Raw genomic sequence first — 23,087 nt, 5'->3', positions numbered from 1 at the left:
GAGTTAAGGACAGAGACTTTTGTATTAAACATTGTGCTTCCATCATTGAGGATAGTACTTGGCACAGAGTAGGTGAATGAACTTCATGGAAAGAACAACAAAACGGAGAACATTGTGAGGACATGATTAACCTGAATTGAAAATGGTCACCTGTTATAATAAAATTATTTGTTCTAGATAATTGTAGAATGTGGACAGTTTTACATAAAGTGTAATCTCTGAGCCAAAGGAAACCCAAGTATTTCAGTATAAGGGTTCAACCAATCTGAAATGTTTCTTATAGAGTCCTTGTCAAAACTTTGTTTATAAGGCCAGTTTGTAAAGCTCAAGCTTTTACTGTTAAAGGAAAACTGTGAGAAAGAAGCTTTCAGGGATTTGAAGTGACTAGTTTTCTTTAGAGCCTAAGCAGATATACCTGTGGGCTTGGAAGAAAGCATTGCCATCTGACACAGGAACCCAGGATTGATAGATGATGAGAACCCTGGGGATGGCGAAGGAGGACAAAGACCAGCCTTAATGGGCTTTGAGAACCCATTTTGGTGCCACCTTCTAAGAAAAATCTATAACATTTACTGATGTTTTGTGGATCGCCATGAACCCCCCACAGTAATTTCCAATGTTTTCAGATTCTGGTTCTAGATTTAGCCTTAATACCTGCTTCAGGTTCTGTTCATTTTATCACCTTTGAGTAAATTGAAGCCCTGAAGCGTTCTCAGTCTGAATGTTTCTGTAGAAATCCCTCCCAGGAGAGTGCCTAAATAAGGGAAATGAAGCCTACTTGTCTAGGAATAAGGAAGGCATCCTAAGTGAGTGTTTCATGTTCCCACTCCATTGATTTTATATTATTTTGTTTTTCATCGATCATTGTATTCATGACACACAAATATTGTGCCCAACACTAGTCCATACATTGTGAAATATAGAAAATAAAAGCTCAGATGCATCAAGAAATTTATAATCTACCTAGGATGCCCAATGCAGCCCTCCAATCTCCCAGTTAGAGAATGATTAGAGGTAAGCTTTTGTGGTACTGAACACCTACATAGGAATTTAGGTAAAGGTGTGGTTCCTTTGGGTTGTAGTATCAGAAAAGACATGGAGATGCTGAGCTTCCAGGTGAGCCTGACCCTAAAGAATGGACAGGAATGGTTGCTGTGGGCTTGTTCCCTCAACCATTAGGCTTTGATAAGAGGATGAGGGCTTGTAATAGCTGGGGTTCTCCAGAAAGAAAGAACCAATAGAAGATCGATCTATCTATCTATCTATCTATCTATCTATCTATCTATCTATCTATCTATCTATCTATCTGTCTGTCTATCTAGAGAAGTCAGTAAGTCCTGGAGTCCAAATCCAGAGAGCCTGGAGTTCTGATGTCCAAGGATGGGAGAATAATATATTCCAGCTGCAGGAGAGAGAGGAAATCACCTTTTTCTTCTTTCTAGGCTCCGGCTGATTGGATGGTGTGCATTCACATTGAGGGTAGATCTTCCCCATTTAGTTCACTGACTTACAGGCCGATATTCTTCAGAAACGCCCTCACAGACACAGCCAGAAATAACCCTTTACCAGTTCTCTAGGTAATCCTTATTTCAGTTAAGTTGACAGCTAAAATTAACTATCACAGTGCTGAAAATCACTGTGGGGTCATGAGATGGGGAGGGGAAAGGTGAGTCCAGGGAATCTTTTCATATAAGGGGAAACATAAGACTTCCTGAGAGACTGATTATAGGCAATCAAGAAAGCAAAATTCAAGATGTCTAGCCTAAAACCTGTCAGAATAGCAGTCCTGCTGGAGTTATTTGGGAACGGTAGTTGACTGGACTTTGTTTTGGGAAAGAGATGTGGGAGAAGGAGAGGATAATGCTTGACATGTAACTTGAGGAGCTAGACTCCAATGGGGAGCAGTGCTTTCCAGCATGTGATTTGAGAAATGCAGATTATGACAGGATGTTAATAGGTGCTACCTAAAGATGGGTAAATAAATAAGTAAATAAATAAAAGAAAGAGAGAGCTCTATGGCCAAAGATGCTACACAGATTTCATATAAAACCAAGGCAATTTAGTTTTTTTCTGTTTTTTGTTTGTTTGTTTGCTTTGTTTTGGTATGGTAGGACTTCTCAGATTTTCTCCCATGAGAATATTCCCTGTAAGAATAGTCAATGTTCAGCAATTCCTTAAGTTACTCGATAGTAGTCCAGTGGAGCATTCCCTGGACTGTCATTTTATAGTAGATGATTTATAAAATAACAGAGAATCTCAGAGAATACACTGAGCTAGGCAGTGGAAGTTGCAAGGAGAGAACGCAATAGAGACCATGCATTTTAAGAAGTGGACAGTCATCACTCCCAAATGATTTGAGAAAAAAAATTTCTCTTCCATCCTTCACTATAAATAAATAAGAGATGTAAAGATAATTTGAGGATGAAAAGTGAGATTTGCAGCTGCCCCAGTAATATCCAGAGATATGGCCAGTGAAGAATCTGTGAGTCGTGGATGATGTAGCTCAAGGCAAGAGGGCTAATGATAGCAAGATAAACAACTAATGTTTACAGCTAGGTGCATATCCAGTTTTATTAGCTGTCAGTTGTTGCTTTTTAAAGCAAATGACAAAGATTTATGACCAGTCAAAGTTATCTGCTGTGCAGTTTAAGTTAATTGCTGCCATGTTAGATTTCAGAGCCAGATTCTATTTTGGGAAGACCAATTTGGCAGTTGCCTTAGCTTGTATGTCAAAATGAGCTGCATGTATGTAAGAAAAATGAGCTCCATTAAAGTTGGTTAAAACGCATGTTTTTTACTTTGAAGTGTAAACACACACACATTAGAGAAAGTTTTGCTCTTTTAGGATCTATGTAATATTTGGATTTAGGACTGAATATAGGGAACTACACATTTTGTAAATTCATAACCCTAGGCATCATGAATCTGGAATAGATGAGATGCTTATAATTACCAGAGGAATAATTTTTGCTACCCTACAATACTGTTTTCTATTTTATGTCTTTAGGACCAATACTGAACTTAAGTCTTCTGTTTATTTATCATAATAGATTATTTTTTTCCTTCCATTGACCCCACTTCCAGATTCACTTTGAAGGGTAGATGGCTGTTGATAAACAAACTCTCAGTGTATTTCTTCTAGAGCAGGGTTGGCAATGCCTTTTAAAATATTTATTTGTGTACTTGATCCAGCCAAGTTGTTCAGAGGTGCACTTTTTTCCATATGAGTCATAACAAATTCTGTCCCTATCACTGTGCAAACACACACACACACACACAGACACACACACACACACACGCAGACACACAAACTTCTAGCTCATATAGATAAGCTGTGATTCCACTGAAATGAAATAGATACCACAAGTCACACATGAATTCTTTTCATTAGGCCTTTCTTATCCCTTTATTGTTGTTAAAAACTGTGAGATTATTAATAGTTTGCAATATCTATTTTGGGATCTAAAATATTTCAATATATGTTTAAATGTTAGTAGGATAAAGCATTATAAAATCTAGAATTATCTTGATTCTTCTGCTACCCCAATATATTCCTTCTTTTTTTTTTTGTATTCTATAGTTAGTGGCAACTGGAATTCCACTTGGGCATGTAATAAATGCACTAAGATTTTCAGGAAATAGAGATGATTGACATCTTGTCCCATCATTAACATGCTCACAGACTGGTGGTGAGAAAAATGGGGAGGGGAGGGTTGTACACATGTATCTCAGCTACACAGACTGTTGTGGCTGTTCTGATGGGATGCTATGGACAATGGGAGAGAGAAGAAAGATGTTGGGGTTTGGGGACACAGGGAGTAGGTTGTAAAGGGCTCATGTTGGGTGTCAGTTCTTGAAGAGTGGGCAAGATTCTGATAGATGGTATAAAGAAAAGGTCACTAGGCCGGGCACGGTGGCTCACGCCTGTAATCCCAGCACTTTGGGAGGCCGAGGCGGGTGGATCACGACGTCAGGAGATTGAGACCATCCTGGCTAACACGGTGAAAACTTGTCTCTACCAAAAATACAAAAAAATTAGCCGGGCGTGGTGGTGGGTGCCTGTAGTTCCAGCTACTGGGGAGGCTGAGGCAGGAGAATGGCGTGAACCCGGGAGGTGGAGCTTGCAGTGAGCCGAGATCGCGCCACTGCACTCCAGCCTGGGCTACAGAACGAGACTCCATCCCCTCTCCTCGCCCCCCCAAAAAAGGACACCATAGGTAAAGATAGAATGATAAATAAAGTCATATGAAGGTCAGGGTAAGGAAGAACCTGTTTAAGAATCTGCATTGTAGGGTGAACAAGACTGTAAGGGGATTTGAGTAGTATGCTTAAAAGTTTAGATTTTATTCTCTGTAAAAAAAAAAAAAAAAAAAAAAAAAACCAACAAAGGGTAACCATTGAAAGAGTTTAAGAAGGAGAGGGTCATGATTTTACCTTATCTTTCTTAGCCTCCATGGTTGGTAATAAATATCTAAAGTAGGGCAGTGACTTCTAGAGTGTCAAGGGAGGGGCTGATGAGAGGTAGACTCAATAAAACCACCTCATTATAAGAAGTAGGCTAGTTCTTTCCTTTCTTTCCTTGTTCTGTGATCCAGAATGTGCCAATTTCTAGAAAAAAAATGTAGTCAGAGCATGAGGATAATAATGGATCTTCTTGATTATCCAGTGAGCCAGTTCAGCCTGCTATTTGGAAAATGAGACTCAGTGATTCTCCCAAAGCCTTGTCAATAGAAAGTGACATAATACAGTGAAGAGCCCAGATCATGGCTTGCTTTGAACATGAGCCTCTTCCAATTAATAGCTATTTCTCTTGGGCAAAGTTTTTTAAATTACTGAATATCATTTTTCTCTCCAATAAAATGAGAAAATTAATATCTTCCACATTTGAGAATGAAAGAGAAAAGAATATATAGTTACAATTAGTGGGACTGTTTATACAGGCCAAGCACTGTTCTTTGCACTTTAAATGGGTGAATGCATTTAATGCTCACAAATATATTTATGTTAGGCACTATTTCACAGGTTACAAATTAAGACTGAGAGAGATTAAAAAATTTGATCCAATGTCACATAGCTAGTAGGAGGTAGAGCTGGGATTCAAGCTCTGGAGGATGGTATGTATTAAGTTTTAATAGTTTCTGAAAATATTGGTAGAATTCAGTAAATGACGGCTTTTGTTATTGTTGTTACTGGCTTCCTCTCTCTGCATTCCAAGACACCCTGTCCTTGCCTCCAGATGGAATTCCTTAAAACACAACCTTGATCGTGTTACTCCTAAGATCTTTTTTGTTTCTGATTTCTCTTAATTAAATCCAAACTCTTCAGCATGGTGTTAGATGCTCTCTGTAACTCGGATTCTTTCCTACGTACAAATATTATCTATCATTATTTCCCTTGTCATCTCTTCTGGTGAGTTGGTTTTTGTATGAGGCCATCCACAATACCTAAGGGGCCTCTGGGTCATGGAAATGAGTACCCTGGGAACTATGAGGCGACAGAGAGAGGGGGAAACTGGCAAGCAGGGGTGTGTGTAAATACTTCTACTAAGTTCTTGCCAAGGGTGTTCATGGGAAAATGTTTGCTGACCATTGCTGGATCTTTAACTTTTTAACGTAAAGCTTGGCACTTGAATTTGTATATGAAATTTATCAACTTTTGAATGCTGTCAATGGAATTAAAAAATTAATCTGTAGCATAATTAAAAAATATATCCATGGGCTGGATTTGGTCTGTGAGCTTCCATTTTGAGACTTCTTGTCTCAGTCCTAAGTATAATTCATGTTCCTCCAGCTATCTGCCTTTGTTTATACTCTTCCTTTTGTGTAGAATGTTCTGTTGTCGCCATTTCATTCTATCAGAAATCTTCCCTGCCCTTCAGTACCCAGTGCAGGGGCCACCAGAGCCGCCTGTGTTGACCTCATCTAAGCACCACTGGTATTGCTTGCTGTTCATGCCTCTTATTTGATGCTCACAAAATCTTCTGGCTTATCATTATTTTTGTATATGTCTTTGTTTTTTGTTTTGTTTTGTTTGAAATGGAGTTTCCGCTCTGTCACCCAGGCTGGGGTGCAGTGGCATGATCTCGGTTCACTGTAACCTCTGCCTCTCTGGTTCAAGTGATTCTCCTGCCTCAGCCTCCCAAGTAGCTGGGATTACAGGCACATGCCACCATGCCCACCTAAATTTTGTATTTTTAGTAGAGCTGGGGTTTCATCATGTTGGCCAGGCTGGTGTTGAACTCCCAACCTCAGGTGATCTGCCCACCTTGGCCACCCAAAGTGCTGGGATTATTGGCACCCTGCCTGGATATGTCTTATATTTACTGTTTTGAAAGCCAGACTGTATTTTTTTAGATTATAGTTTAACCATAACTGCAATATCTGTTATGGGGTCTTAGAATAGCTCTTGTACAGAATAAAGTAGTTGAATGAATAAAATGATGTATCTCAAAAGAATTTAAAATTACTTTTGTATATATGTGAAAAACTAGCTAAAGTTTTATGTCTTTAATCATAGAATTAACATTATACTACTTAGAAACAGAGCTTTATTTGTGGAAAAAACAAACCCAATTTTATTTTCATAAGTCTTGGAGAATGGATGGTTATTTAGTATCACATAGTACAAATATTTCATATAGTTGATATGGTATATTACATTTTTAAAGCTTTTTTCCTTCAGGGGTTTTAACCTAATGCATATTCTGTGAGGTTAGGGATCTTTTGAGGTGTAATTGCTTTGGAATTGTTGAAGAGGAAAATTGTTCTAAAATATTCTGGAAATGCAGTGTGCTGTTTATTCCTCTCTGCTTCACACTGATTAGGCAAGTGTTGTAAGATCTTAGGCTTACCTTATAAAGATGCTAAGTTCTCAAATTGCCTAGGGTAAATGAAATTTAAATGTATTCTCAGAGCAATTACTTGAAAATTCTCACATTTAATCCTAGGTTATTCGTGTGGACAGAGAAAAAACAAGGCAAAGAGCTATAGAGTGTCAAGTAGGAGTTTAGCAAAAATTATATATAAGACAAATATAGATATATATGAAAGTTTAAAACATCTTTTTATTCTAAGGAAGAGCATAACATATTTATCTAAATCACACTATAGAAAGAGGGAAGATTCCCAACATCTGTTGGACATATTAGTACAGGGATGTTTGAGCTGGTCAGCCCTATAATATTTTGCTTTCTACTGCATGAAATAACACACATATGGCAGTTTGTCTGTGTGCTACAACAAGTTCCCTTTCTGACTGAGATTTGTGAATATTTCCAGGGGCTGATCACACTTGTTAAAACAAGGGGGAAATTCCTCTTAGATGAAAGAGTATATAACCTTAAGGACTGGTGGAGTAATGTACTAAGTTCTTAGGTGTGAACTCTAGAAAAAGCCACGACTTCCAGAAGGTAACTGATAATAATGTCCACTGTTCAACAACACCTTTGTGCCCAAATATATTTGTACCTGATAATCTTGTAGTATTTTTTTTTAATTTGAAAAAAATGCAGTCACTGCTTTATGCTTCATTGAAGCAAAGTTTGAAATGAAAGAAAATGAATCCCTCCCCTTTTTCAATAGCATTTATTAATCCCCTACTATATTCTGGTCATTGTGAGCTCTAGGAATCAAGTGAAAAGCACACAGCACAGTGTCCTCTTTCTCATTCTAATAGAATAAAAAAAGTTCTCGGCGATTGTAATGCAAGATGATGATTGTTATAATTAACGCAGAAAATGCAGGAGAACGCAATCTGCACTTTCTTTGGGAAACCAGAAGAAGAACAGGGCTAGGACTTCCAAGATGTATAAGGATATGCTTGGGAGCTCAGGCATGAGAGGACAATACAGGCAGAGGAGCCTTAAGTGCAAAAGCCCAGAGGCTTGAAGTCAACCCAGGTCTGATTCAGAGAAGGGCTAGTAATTTGGTGTGGTCATATGAGTGAGTGTGAGGGTATGAGGCGGGTCAGAACACAATGGACATCATATATCCACCAAGGCTTGCTAAAATTTATCCTGGAGGGGAATATTCCTATTGCATTTGGATAGCTTTTAAGAGCAAAGTTATAACACTTAAAAGGAGGGTTAATTAATGTGATATTTTGATGTATGTCTGGTTCAAGTATCAGGTACTGGTCTGCTTTCAGTTTTCTGCTTTCAGTTAAAATTTAGAATTTATGCCTAAGTCAATGAAGCCTGTTCATGATTGTGTGCATGTGTGTGTGTGCAGGTGTGTGTGGTGTGTGTTCTCAAGGTAATAGAGAAGATATGGATAGACAGAGGAGTCAAGTAACCTTTCAGAGAGGTCTTACAGATTAATTCACTGTGGTTGCAGCACAGCAGGGTTTTGAGAAAATAATCTTAATGTGGAGGGACACTGTTTTGGGTTAGGGAGAAAGTCATCTAATAGGGGCTGGATAATGTGAGGAAGAGAAAAACATAGAAATGAGTTGAAAGAGATAGCCTGTGCAAGAAAAGGATAGAGGATCTGCATTTGGATTTACAATCCCTTTTTTTGGCAGGTAGCCCCACTGCCTACCATCTGAAGACACTGGGGCTTGGAGAGGTTCAGAACTTGTCCCAGAGTCTGACACCCAGCGAACAGCAAAGCTTCTTTCACACCTAGGAAACCTGTCTCCCGAACACACTCACATTAACCACTTTGGCATTTCCCACTCTAGACCTCTCTTCTATTCCATTGCATCCTTTGTCAATACAGTAGCTGTATTGTTTAGTTACAGGTTACTGACATTTGTCAATAGACCCAGACTGGTGAAAGCTCAAAGGCTTAATGAATAAAATGATTAAATATCACATGTTAAGACAAGAAGCTGTCTTCTTAGCGTGCTTCAAGTGTAGCAGTTGGAACAAAAGTCTGTTCAAACCAATCCTCATCCTTCCCCTGGATATTAAAGACTGAACCCGGGAAAGAAAGAGCCATTTTTGCTCTTTGACAAAAGGCTATAAAGATGTGATCTTAGAACTGTTGGGAGCCATAACCTTCACCAAGCAGAGGCATGAGAGTAGAGATCTACCTGCAAAGAGAGTGGAGATGAGATGTGAAAAGAGAAGGGTCCGACTGTGCCCCAGGCATTCAGTCCTTGTCATACCTTAGTTTAGAAGACCGTTTCCTTTTCCAATATCTAACTATGTGAATCCATCAAATCCCTTTCTCAACTGAGTTACCTACTGAAGTGGATACTTTGTAGCCCTAACTCTGAATATTTGACTGAATATATTCCTCATTCTTAGAATAGTTCAGTACTTAAAATTTATATTTTCACTGCATAATTTAGGTATAACAATAATTAGGCAAAATGAACTGATACCTAATGACGCTAATCCAAACAATTTTCTTTCTTTGAGCTAGTACAAGTAAACTTTTATTTGTTACTTGGCATTTAATAATCCAACACTCAATAGGGTTTTCTTGATTGACAACAAGTGAAAATGTGAAAGAAAGATATACTGAATAAATGACTCAAAGAGAATAGGAGAAATAGTCCTTATAAAATGGGGTTAAAACCCCTCTTTAATGAATTGCTTTTGACACCTTCTTTTGACAAATTTAAATGGTAAGACTAATTAGGCTTTAAGGTGCTGAAAAACTTTAGGATGCCCTTTGAGTGTGATATTAAAACTAGGTAATACATGTAATGCAAGAGTATTGACCAACCAGAATGGATGCTGCCCTTCAACAACTGATATGTGGCCTTACCAGTGTGGCAGGTATGGCCTGAACACAGTAACACTTACTGAACACAGGCTGGTCCTCATTCCAGCTTCTAACCTTTTCGTGAAAGGTTACTTCACTCCTCTGTCCATCCATATCTTCTCTGTTACCCTGAGAACACCCTGCCGTCTCACACACCTGCACACACGCATGCACACAATCCTGAACAGGCTTTATTGACTTAGGCATAAATTCTGTTTTCACTAAAAGCAGAATTGGTCCCATGGGTTTAACAAACACATGTTGTTCCTATTAAGGTGAGGGCGGCTTGTTTTAAAATTTAAACAAGCGTTCTGTGTTGTATGACTATCATTTGACTATTTTTGGCACCTTAATAACCATTATTTATGCAATCCTCCGTATAGTAAAATGTCTTCTGTCTCTCAAGACAGCATAAGATTCCCTGGGTCCACAAGAAAACCCATTTGACCTCAGTAATACTTTTTCCCATAGGAAGTTCAAAGTGGTTTGGACTTCATGCTTTATGTTTGAAGGTGCTACTGTTGCTGATTTTAGCTTTTGTACTTGGCCTGCTCACCAGCAGAGAGATATGTATGAATTGTCAAAGGCAAGGGTGATTTGAATGCTTCGCCTTTGACCCCGGAGCTAAGCGGCCCCCAAAGTGAGAGCCAGTTTAGGGAGTAATTTAGTGAAAAGTAGCTCTTTAGTGTGTTCAACATGTAACTCAGGAACTCATGCTCTTTCCTCACAAATTCTGTCCCAGGCTTGACTGTTAGCCATTATAGAGAATTTTGACATGTGCATGATTATGATAAAAAGTTTAATGCACTGTGGTTGAAGTACAGCAGAGTTTTGAGAAAAGATTCACAAGGTGGAGGGACACTGTTTTGGGGTAGGGAGAAAGCCATCTAATAGGAGTTGGATAATGTGAGGCAGAAAAAATTCTAGAAAGTTGTTGAAAGAGATAGCCTATGCAAGAAAAGGATAAAAGGGCAAAAAAATACAGATTAATAAGGATGACAGCAACGAGGCTGAAATCGTATGAAGAGGACAAAACCATTAGGTTTACAGAGAAACAATCCTAGAACTGTTTTGCTTCCTTGTAAATGAGTCTACCCAAGAATGAGACTCGAGGAATTCAGGGTGATGGAGAAAAAGGCCAAATAATTGTGGGCTTTGGAGGACACTCAGAAATTCACTTACATTGATTCCCTGACTTTCCCCTAAGGGAGGAGGAACATGAAAGTTCTTCAACTCCAAGGAGTTCCAGCAGAGATCCAACATTTTTCTATTAATCCTGTAACAAGAACTTACTGAAATCTAGAAACTCTGCTAGCCACTTCAATAAAAAAAGAAATTCAGATTGTTCCATTCATCCAGCGACACAGGAAAAATACTATTAAAAAGACAGCAAAACAAATGCTTGCATTCACACTCATTCCTATGTGGTAAGGCAACAAACATATGGGAAACCAAATCAACAGTAATGGGGTTACAGCCCCCAACTAATGTGCTGCAATGAATGCTCAAAACTAGCAATCTTCTCTGCATGTTTGTAGTTTCAAACAGCTCCAGAGATAAAAATTATTTGTATTAGTTCTTTCTTTATAAGTGGCATTAAGGTTTGCAGAAATGGGAAAGTATGAATTGCAGGTGGAAAAGTATACAGTTTTCCTATGAGGCTGGACTTACAGGACATCCTGTAAAATGCATATTTACTGTTATGGAGAGACAAAGAACCTAATATAGGGAGGAAAGAAGAGAGGTTGAAAAAAATAAAATTAAAGCATTTTATGAATCAGGCAGTTCGTACTTCATTGTGCTTACATACTGATAGGATATTATGTTAAGCACAGCTTATACCAGGAATCAATAAACTATGGTTCAAGGACCAAATCCAACCCACCATTTGTTTTTATCAACAAAATTTTATTGGATAAAGCCATGCTCACTGGTTACACATCTTCTGCCACTGTAATGGCAGAGTAGAGTAATTGCTACAGAGAACATATGGCCTGCAAGCCTAAGATAGTTACTACCCATCCATTTACAGAAAAAGTTTATAAACCCCTGCTTTAGATAGTTTGAGGCTGCAATACTTAGAGGTATTCCTAAGGATTTACAGTCATAGGTAGACTACAATGAGTGGGTCTCCCCATAGTCTTTGGGAACGGTTGACATGAGATGAACTTTGAGTGTAGGTTGAAAGATGACCAGAGAAATGTCTATGTGTTCTAATGGTGCGTGTTGAAGGGGCAGGGCCCAGCGTGCTGATTCTCAGCTGCTGTCTGCAGGATCCTTATGATTTGCTGTCCAAGTGTTCGCCAACCTCAGATCTGCTTTCCAGCCAGCTTTCCCTTCATTCTTGCCACATGAAACTTTAGCCACCTGCCCCAGCATCAGTGAGGGCCCCCCAGAGCTAGGGGCTCAAACTGATTAGCCCAATTTGTTATACTTGAGAATTTGGTGGTGGGAAGTCATACAAAAATGGTACACTGTTAAACACAGCACTTACTGAACAGGGTGTTATGGGATAAAATACCCATCATGTGATGCATACAAAAGGCATAAAATATGTAACTTGAGGGAGAGCCACCAGCTGGTGTCATGAGCCAGGAATTCCCAAGAATGATGGGATTTGAGACAGGCTCTCAGGAATGGGAAAATACGGGTATATGGAGAAGGGTGGAATACTCACCCTTGTGAAATCAGTGGCAATTTCCTCTTCTCTAGAACAGAGCTAAGCAACAGCTGGCTGACTTCCTACAGAGAACAGCCTTTGTACACAGGGACTAAAGACATGGTCGAGGCTTTATACTCTAGGATTAAACAACCTCAGACCTTAAAGATATGGAATTTCTCAGCACAATTCTCACTATTGTTCATTCAGGAATTTTTATTTGTCTGATCACATTTCTCCCCAGTGCTATTACAATGTAAAGCCACAGGAGATATTTTGCAATTTACACATTGACAAAGAAAGAAACGCTTATTCATAAATCCATTTAAATGAAATTCACATGGAATGAATTAAGGTAGAAACAGCAATAAGCTTATTTTCAAGGTAGGGAAATTGAGGTGTGAGAACAATTTTCCAGAGTGACAATTAGTGCCAGATTAGTTACTGAACTCAAGTCTATTAACTTGGAATGCATAGAGCTGATATAGAGTCAATATGCATGAGTGAGACTTAGTTGAGATATTTTTTAAAATTTTCCTTTTTGGTTGGTGAATATTCACTGCTTTGAGTTCCAAAAGACTGAGGTGACTCTAATTCTTGCTTTTACCAGGAAAGTCCTGGTTTACACCTGTCATTCTCAAAACTGTCCCAGTTTGGGTGATAAATTATACCCCATACCGCCTTGGACCTCTTTAAAAACTAGCAAGTAGTTGGTGCGGGGTTAATGCCCACATAGTCAGGGCCTGTGGAGGGGAGCATGGCCCACACGGTGTCCTAGCCTAAGCAGTTATTAAATATTTTCAATATTACTCCTGTTGGCTTAGTGTTATTCCGAGTCACAAATTCTCTAGGTGGCTTCCAGTCATTCTCCTGCATCCTGTGGCTTTGACAGCACCCTGCAGGGGGGAGGACTCTTATGAACTGTGTCCAGTGTCCTCTTGTGACCTGCATGAGGATCTGGTCATCCTCAGATCTGAGGATCTGGTCCAGGTGATCCATTCACACCTCTCACCAGCCCACATCCCTCACCAGTCCTCATTCTCTGTGCTCTTGCCTGTGGGCCTCCTTTCAGTTTCATGAGAGCAACTCTTCTCCCACACTCTTACTCTGCCTCTAATGTTCCTTCTCCCTCCTCATCTAGCTAAGGCATCCTCTAGACCCCAGCTCTGTTATCCCTTCCTCAGGCAAGCTTTCCCTGACCTTCTGTGGTAGCAAAATTCTAAGATGACTGTGCAATGGTTAATACTGAGTGTCAACTTGATTGGATTGAAGGATGCAAAGTAATGATCCTGGTTATGTGTGTGAGGATGTTGCCAAAGGAGATTAACATTTGAGTCAGTGGGCTGGGAAAGGCAGATCCACCCTTAATGTGGGTGGGCACCATCTAATCAGCTGCCAGTACGGCCAGAACATAAAAGCAGGCAGAAAAACATGAAAAGGCTAGACTGACTTGACTTCCCAGCCTAGATCTTTTTCCTGTGCTGGATGCTTCCTGCCCTTGAACATCAGACTCCAAGTTCTTCAGCTTTGGGAGTTGGACTGGCTTCCTTTCTGCTCAGTTTGCAGATGGCCTCTTGTGGGACCTTGTGATTGTGTGAGTTAATACTACTTAATAAACTCCCCTTTATATATAATATACTCCCCTTTATATATAATATACTCATATATATGTGTGTGTGTATACACACACACACACACACATCCTATTAGTTCTGTCACTCTAGAGGACCCTAATACAGACCCCTAAGACCTTGGCCCCCTGGTATGCTCACATCCTCTAGTTATTCAAAGAAACTGACCTAGGTACTGCTGTGAAGAGATTTTGCAGACATAATTAAGTTCCCAAATCAGTGGATCTTAAGATGAGGAGATTACCCTTGGTGAGCCTAACCCAATCAAGTAATCGCTAAAGAGGGTCTGGGTTCTTCCAGAAGAAAAAGATTTAAATCAGGTAAGAAATACCACGTGAGAGAGGTTCCCCGTTACTGGCTTTGAAGGTGGTGGAGACCATGTGACACAGTGTGGGTAGCTTCTAGGACTTCATCACTGATATCATTTGGCTGTGTTCCCACCCAAAATCTCATCTTGAATTGTAATCCCCATAATCCCCACGGTGTCAAGGACGGGACCAGGTGGAGGTAATTGGATCATGGGGACAGTTTCCCTCATGCTGTTCTTGTGTTAGTGAGCGAGTTCTCACAAGATCTGATGGTTTTATAAGCATCTGATATTTCCCCTGCTTGTTCCTACACCGTCCTGCTGCCCCGTGAAGAAGGTGCCTGCTTCTCCTTTGCCTTCCACCATGATTGTTAGTTTCCTGAGGCGTCCCCAGCCATGTGGAACCGTGAGTCAATTAAACCTCTTTCCTTTATAAATTACCCGGTCTTGAGCATTTCTTCATAGCAGTGTGAGAATGGACAAATACAATCGCAGTCCCCAGCAGTAAGCCTGTATGGTAGTCTGCATGGCTGCCGTAACAAAGCACCACAGACTAGGGGCTTAAACAGCAGACATTTTTTTTCTCACAGTTCTGAAGGCTGGAAGTCCCAGGTTACGGTCCGTCAGGGTAAGGTCCGGCAGGGTCAGTTTCCGGTCAGACCTCTCTTCCTGGCTTGCAGATGACAGCATTCTCACTGTATCTCCATGTGCCGCTTCCTCTGTGCTCCAATGGGGAGACAGAGAATCTGTCTTCATCTGTTTATAAGGCCATCAATAGGCAAATAGGATCGTATTTAACCTTAATTACCTCCAAAGGCCCTCTGCCCAAATGCAGTCACATTGGAGGTTTCAACAAATGAATTTAGTGCAGAGCAACCAGCTAGCAAACAGGACCTCATTCCTATGACTGCAAGAAACAGATCTTTTCCAATATCCGAATGGAGGTTCTAAGTGAATCCTCTTCGGAGCCTCCAGACTAGAACTGAGTGTGACCAAAGCCTTGATTTTAGCCTCTGAGACCCTGAGTGCAGAGCCCAGTCCTACCATTCCTGGAATTCTGAGCTATGCAAGTTTGAGATAATAGGTAGATATTGTTTTAAGCTGCTAACTTTGTGGTGGTTTGGTGCAATGTGAGAGAAAACTACTACGCCCACAGGCCAGTTCACACACCTTTCTTCCCTACTCATACAACCATACTCTCTCCTTTTGTTACTTTCATTCAATTTGCAGTTATATATTGAGTTGTGTGGTATGTTGAATAATGTTGTCCCAAAATTCCTGCCCACTGGGAACCTTAGAATGCGATCTTATTTGGCACAAGGCCTTTGCAGATGTCATTAGTTAAGGATCTTGACATAAAATCATCCTGGAGTTAGAGTGGACCCTGAATCCAGTAACTGATTTCCTTATAAGAAGTGAAAACAGAGGTACACAGAGAAAAAGATGATGTAAAATTGAGGCAGAGATTGGAGTGAAAATGTCTAGAAGTCAAGGAATTCCGAAGCTGGAAGAGGCAAGGAAGGATTTTCTCTCAGAAACTTCAGAGGAAGGCCAGGCACGGTGCCTCATGCCTGTAATTCCAGCAATTTGGGAGGCCAAGGTGGGTGGATCACTTGAGGTCAGGAGTTCAAGACCAACCTGGCTGACATGGTGAAACCCCGTCTCTACTAAAAATACAAAAATTAACTGAGCATGGTTGTGGACACCTGTAATCCCAGCTACCTGGGAGGCAGAAGTGTGAGAATTGCTTGAACTTGAGAGGTGGAGGTTTCAGTGAGCCGAGATTGCACCATTACACTCCAGCCTGGGTGACAGAGTGAGAATCCATCTGAAAAAGAAAAAAAAAAGAAACTTCAGAGGAAGCACGGCCATGCCAGCATCTTAATTCCGGGCTTCTGCCCTCCAGAACTGTGAGAGAATAAATTTCTGTTAAGTCACCCAGAATGTGACTACAATGTGTATACTCACTTTCAATTTTTGAACTCTCCCTACCAAGGCTCTTCAGTTAAGGGGATGTGTATTTTTGTCCAGCATAGTATCTCCAGTACCTTTCCCAAAATAGGTGCTTAATAAATAAATCATCATCTAATTAATGAAGATAAGAATGGAAAATCAGTGAGCACTTTGCCTTACCTCTCATTAGTTGATTTTCCATTTCCACAAGCTAAGGAATACATATCTGAGAAGGAGTACACAGCACAAGTCCAGGTTTGAAGTCAGTCAGGAAACTATATATGTGGAGACCACAGCCTCTCATATTCTCTTTCTACAACAGAAACAGCAATGGTCTTCATTTATTTCCATACGGGGCCAGGCATGATATTTGACAAAAGTCCAGTCCTGGACGTCTAAGGTAATGTGGACTATTATGAGAGCCTCTGAAGCTAGCCCCGTTGTAGTCAGGTTCTGAGGCTGCACTCTACAGAAACTGGCCCTAACACAAGCAATAATAGGACAACCTATGGGTACACACTGAGTAAGCCACAGAATTGAAGGAAGAGTTGAGCTAAGCTAGCCTTCTGGAAGCGCAGGAACTGAGGCACCATTGGGTAACTGGCAGTTTAGAAACAGGCTGTCTTGCCCTCCCTTTGGGGCTCTATCTTTGGATCACATAGCTGCAGCCACCCTTTGTGTCTCAGAGCTAAAGATTACATTTTCCAGGAGAGGAAATCTGATTGACTGACTTGAGTCACATATTCACTGCTGTGATCAGAGCCTTGTGGTTGGCAGTTCCCCTAGACCTTGTGAGGTAGGGAAGTTCCACACATAAAGATGGTTTCCCCGAAGACAGAGATAGGATGCTCAGCAGACAACCAGGCCAACTTCCTCTAAACTCTTCATGTCAGCTCATCCTCAAACCACAGTGACCCGAAAAAATATTTGCTCTGTTATTCCATCTGCTCTTCTAAAATGCACCTCCTCTTCTGGTATCAGGGCCTCTTTACTCCTTGGGCAACCTTCTCTACAGTCATGTGGTATCAGTGGAGCTCCAGGAATGCACAGGCGACCCTGGCCAGACAAATCCAGACCAAGGAGCTTTAGGTTCCTTGAACATATTAGAGAAAAAACACTATTTTTCCTTTGGAGGTTCCTAAGAATATAGGGTGTAACTCTTGAAAGTCTATTACCACACAAAATGTAATGCTTGACTGAGAGTGAAGGCCACACAAGATAAAATTTGAGTCCAGGGCTGAGGAGAGCAAGATTGAGCTACAATGATGCCATTCATGTCCTAGATCTGACCCAAATACTGAGCTTTTTGGTGAGTGAGCCTCCCTCCTTCCCTCCCTCCCTCCCTCCTTCCTTCCTTCCTTCCTTGTTTTCTCCTTCTTTCCTTTTGACATCCCTCTATTTTTTCACCTACTCCCTCCCTTCTTTCTTTCCTTCTCCTTTCCACCCAGAGGGCACATACTGTATCTGGTATTATTGTTTTAATCCCCACCTTTCCCCTACTTCAAACTCTGATTGATTGTATCCAATCTTTGTTGTTCTCTGACATGGCCCCTTGTATCATCTTCTTACTCTTTGTGTGTGTGTGTGCCTGCTTTGACAGACACTCTTACTCTTTCAAAAGTCACAAATGTTTTTCACTGTTGCACTGAAAAGTGGGAATCCTGCAGAGAGAGGTGATATCTGTCAGCACAGCATCCTAGTAAGATCCGCTCGCCAAGCTGGCGAGACCCTTCAAATTGTTTCCCTCAGGGTGTGAAGCTTTGTGAAGATCTATTTCACTTATGCTGTAAAGAACTTAATGCATAAAGGTACAAGTACCTGTCCTGTGTGCAGATGACACCTGCCTGAAACAGCCTGGGTCACAGATTGGGCTTTTGTGAGGACCCAGTGTCATCTGTCATTTTTGCTAAAGCTCGCAGCCTCTGCTTTAAGTGTGATTTGCTAAGCTAAGGCCATGATATGAGCCATAACTGAACTAAGAAAGAAAAAGTTAAGAAAGGGCTTCTCAGGGCTTCCTTGTTTATCCTGGAGCTGAGCTGTTGGCATAGATGTAATATCTTGGGGCCCACCTCTGACACAGCAGCTGGTGACTGTTAGAGCAATTGCTAGGAGGAGTGGAGCTATTTAAGGATAACATAGAACACCACCTTTATGGACCTCAATATATTGGCTCAACAGACAGGTGGCTTCCAAATCTAAATCAATTCCTGTGCATGTGAGATGTTGTTCTTTATACTTCCATGGAAGTGGCTATCACTGTGATGCTGTATTCATGGTTTTTATTATGATCATGTCCATTGTCTGAATTGATAGAACCATTTAGCTTATAAGCCTAAGTAACAGCAGCTGTTTTTCAGTTTAAAGGAAAGCCCTACATTTTTATTAGTAAATTGCTAAATCTCTCATGAAGAAATAGTGTAATTATAAACAGAGGTCTCCCTGACATTCATTTATTTGTAATTGATAAACTTCTGGCAAGAGGAATTCTGAGAGAGCACCCAGGGAGAGGCATGCAGGGTGCTAGGAGAACACATTAGAAGGCTCAGAGGATATTTCAGAGAAAGCTTCTGGAGGAGATGACAGAATAATTCTGGGAAAAGCAATGAAATTTAGCCAGGTGAAAAACTACAGCAAGAGCATTACAACAGAAGAGGAACAACACAAATAAAGCTAGAGCATGAAGCAGCATTGTGTAGGCAAGAATGCAAAGCAATTCAGGTGTACTGGAAGTCATGGCGGGAGGAACAGATGCCTGGAGGTTGTAGAAACGGTTAGGACCAGATCCCAGAAAGACTTATGGAGACTGCAATGGTTTGAATGTGTCCTGCAGAAATTCATGTGTTACAAAGTTAATTCCCAATGCAACAGTGTTGGGAGAAAAGGCCTAATAGGTGTTTAGATTATAAAGGCTCCACCCTTTATGAGATTAAACGGATTAATCTCATTATTAATTATGGAAGAGGGTGCACTCTCTCTTGCATTCTTGCCATGTTGCCGTTTGCCATGTTATCATACAGCAGAAAGGTCCTTACAAGACCCCTCGTGCCTTGACTTTGGACTGCTCAGCCTCTGGAACTGTGAGAAAATTAATTTCTGTTCTTTATAAATGACCCAGTCTCAAGTATTCTATTATAACATCACAAACAGGCTAAGACAGATACCAAGCTAAAGAGCTGGAGCTTTCTTCTGTATATAATATAAATAAAATCTGGAATATATCATTTTGGAAATGTGAGAGGGAAAGGAAAAGGAAAAAGGAAAAAGAAGAAAGAACAAAAGTAAAAATCAAGCACATTAGTTATCAGAATAAATGTGAGTGGATTAATCTTGAGTATTAAAAAGAAAAAGATCTCAGATCCAAAGACTAGTATATGTGGAATTCTCACATAAAATGAAATGACAAGAAAATCTTGGAAATAAAAGGAAAGGCAAAGATAAATTAGGCAAGTAGAGAGTGGAGAAGGCATTGCTAATATCATACACAGAAGAATTAAAGGTAAGAAGGCATTGAAAGATAGACATTACACTATTCTCAGGCTGGGGCAAAACATGTCTATGAAAATAATTGAAATTGAGCAAATAAAAAAGTTAAGTAAAAATTGAGTAAAATAAATAAATGTGAATAAAATTTAATAAATTCAACTTATCTGATATATAATGGATATTCTATTGTGTAAGAAGAGAATGCCTCTTTCCAAATATTTCTGTAACATTTGTAAGAATCATTAAAAATAGCAATCTTATGAAAATGCTTTGATAAGTTTTCAATCGGAAACTCCTTGATAAATTTTGTCACACGATAATATTAGAAATTGCAATTAAAATTTCATTAATATATGCTATTTCTAGCAAAATAAAACAGAAAACATTATCCTAGGTAGAACATGTAAATTATCCTTCATGTTAAAAAAATATCAAAAAAGTACAGGACCCATCCATCTCATGGGTTGTTCCCACAGCTTTGTGCTCACAGGTAAGGAAGTTCACTGTCTTTGAATCTTTGCACTCTGTGAGGAGATAAAGCCTGGATTTCACCATATGTTTACTATGTGAACTTTGGAAGTTGTTTAACTTATTTAAGTCCACTTCCTCAGCTATAAACCGGAGCTAAGAATAGTATCTACTGAGTTCCTGCTAGGGTTAAATTAGATATTTCACTTAAAGTACTTAGCAATGTTTCTATAGAAAGAATAAAAATGAATTACCTAATTCTTCAAAAAGGTAATTATAGAAAATAACCTAGAGGAAAATAGAGAAAATAGCATAATGCAGAACGAAGAAAACATTATAAATTAAACAGAAAAACAGTTGACTTAATAAACTGGGATTTCTATATTGAGAAAAGAGGTTAATATTCAAATCTCACTAAAATCAGAGAAAACACCAAACACAATATTATATATTAAATGCTTTAAAATACTCATAGACTTTGATTCAGAATTTCTACTTCTAGAAAATATTCCTGATGAAATAACTATAGAATTACATCAAGATTCAAAAATATACGTATTATTTATTTAAAAAAAAAAGAAACAAACATCCATTAGTATGTAACTGATTTAATAAATTGCATTAACTCATTGCATACATTATGCTAGAGACAAACAAAATCTATGGAGCATATTGCAGGGCATAAGAAAGGACTCATGATATAATAAATAGTAAAACTGAGCTAAAAAGCTATATTCTTAGATACTAATGTGATTGAAAAAATCTGTATGAATTCATAGGCACAGGGAACAGATATATGTGTGTGTGTGTGTGTGTGTGTGTGTGTGTGTGTGTGTGTATGTGTGTATTGGGGAGAGGCACCGATAATGGAGCCCAACATATTCACATACTCACAGTGAAGTGAAATACTTTTAGTAAGTTTGATTTTCTTTTGTCTTTTTAAAAAATTCCTAGTTTTGTGCAATGAGCATATATTGTTTTGGTGTTTGGGGAAATTATTAGCATTAGAAGTTACCAGTTTTTTTTTTTTTTCTCAAACCATGAATTAACGTGGAAATAATTGAAAATCTCCTCTCTCTCTGCCCACTCCCCCTCGCTGTCTGGCTCTCTCTTTTCTTTATCTCTTTATCTTCCCTCCCTCCCTCTTTCCTGCCTGTAAGACACTTTGCTGGGCTGGGTAAAGTTGAAGGATTCTTGCACAAACAGGATTTGGCATGAGGAAACTTTTATGGATAAAGATTGTTTTTCAAAACTTGACAAGGAGCTATTTGGAGGGGAAAGTTGAACATGTCTGTCATCCCCACCAGACACTCTTCTCACATTCATTTCTGTCTTTCTTATACCTTGACCAGGTTTTTACATCCCACAATAATGAGGGGCCTTGAAGCTCTCCATGTTCCCAGATCATCCTAATAATAATTTTTTTTCTTGACCTGGCAGAGTCAAACCACATTTCTATGAATTTAAATGTAACTTAAATGCATAACTTATTATTTTTTAAAAAAACCCCAGCTACATGTTTCAGTTCCTTTCTCACTTAGGAAATATGAGTGGAAACTGAAGTCCATTCAGCAGTACTTACTTTGTTAGTTTCCCGCAACAGTCAGAAGAAAACATCCAGCGTCTGAAAAATTGCATAAGTATCACACAGAGGATTCATTTCTCTTATATGTGCCCTGACTTTTTAAAATTGATTTGAATCTTACACTTTTTAAGTTTTTTGTTTTAAATCTCATATCAGTTTAGGATTACTTTATGCCTAACAGCAAGTGATCTAGTAAAGGAATAAACATGGAGAAAGGGTTGAGTTCCGTGGGTCATCTCAAGGAAAACACTTGATCTTCCTGTACAGCAGCATTCTCTTCTGTAAAAGGAGAAGTTTATTTGCGTAAATTCTCTCGGTTGTTCTGGAAGGATTAAATAGCCAATGTCTGGAAGCAACATGAGTGATTCTGAAAATAAGGCTCTGGGAATCCGTGATTTTCTTTCTCAGAAGGATTGATTGCTTCAGCATTGGAACTTGCGTGCATTATGCGTACAAGGCTAGGAGTGAGGTTCTTGTCTCGAGAAAGGAATTTGTTTATTTAACAAACACATATGTAGTGCTTACTATATGCCAAGGACCATTCAAAGCTCTTCACAGATTTTAACTAATTTAAGCCTTGCAATAAATCTATGAAATAGGCACTATTGTTATATTCATTTTAAAGGGTTTCATTTTATGTTCATTTTGTAGGGAAACTGAGCCCCAGAATGGCTAAGCAATTCACTCTAAATCTTACATTTACTAAGTGATAGAGCAAGGATGTAAACCCAAGCCACCTGTGTCTAGATACCATGTTTCTAACCATGATGCTATGCCACTTCAAAGGAATTTTCAAGAATTCACTGAAAGTCACCCCCATTCTGTACTGTAGAGGTTGGTTTATTTTAAAAATAATCTTACTACTGTTGCCTACTTCCTGATTACTAGTCAATATTTATCTCACATGTGAAAGTGAATCCTGAACTTAACCTTTCAAGGGTGATTCTTCCTCTTAAATGCCATGATCCATGAACTAACCTAACCCTTCACATCACATTTTCTTGAATGTATTTTATGTACAGGTTGAGACCTGTCAACAAGAGAGAGGAAAAGTCTTTTTAGTGGATCCAGCGGGGAGGAATCTCAGCCCAAATCCACATGCACTTAGGAAAACCTCTAAGGAGAGGGAAATTGTTTTGAGGATTTTTAATCTATAAGCTCAGCAGATTCCCCACTGTGCTGATGGACAAGATTCACTTGACTAGCCCCGCCTCAATGTAACACCATCTTCTTGGCCCTTAGTGAAATTAGCTTGACTGCAGATGACATTCAGCATTTGATCAAATTT

At 39.4% G+C, this 23,087-nt stretch overlaps 1 long non-coding RNA gene across 1 annotated transcript; it reads right to left on the bottom strand.

The window, feature by feature from the left end:
• Nucleotides 1–12,910: 12,910 nt before the first annotated feature.
• On the bottom strand, nucleotides 12,911–22,038 carry LOC141408147 (uncharacterized). Its single transcript, XR_012420981.1, has 2 exons — nucleotides 21,797–22,038; nucleotides 12,911–16,138 (listed from the first exon to the last, which is right to left on the bottom strand). It is a non-coding gene; the product is annotated as an uncharacterized lncRNA (long non-coding RNA).
• Between the last annotated feature and the right edge of the window lie 1,049 nt (nucleotides 22,039–23,087).

The sequence above is a fragment of the Macaca fascicularis genome, chromosome 12 (assembly GCF_037993035.2).
Source record: "Macaca fascicularis isolate 582-1 chromosome 12, T2T-MFA8v1.1".
NCBI lineage: Eukaryota > Metazoa > Chordata > Mammalia > Primates > Cercopithecidae > Macaca > Macaca fascicularis.
This window is presented reverse-complemented; position numbering and strand designations above follow the sequence as displayed.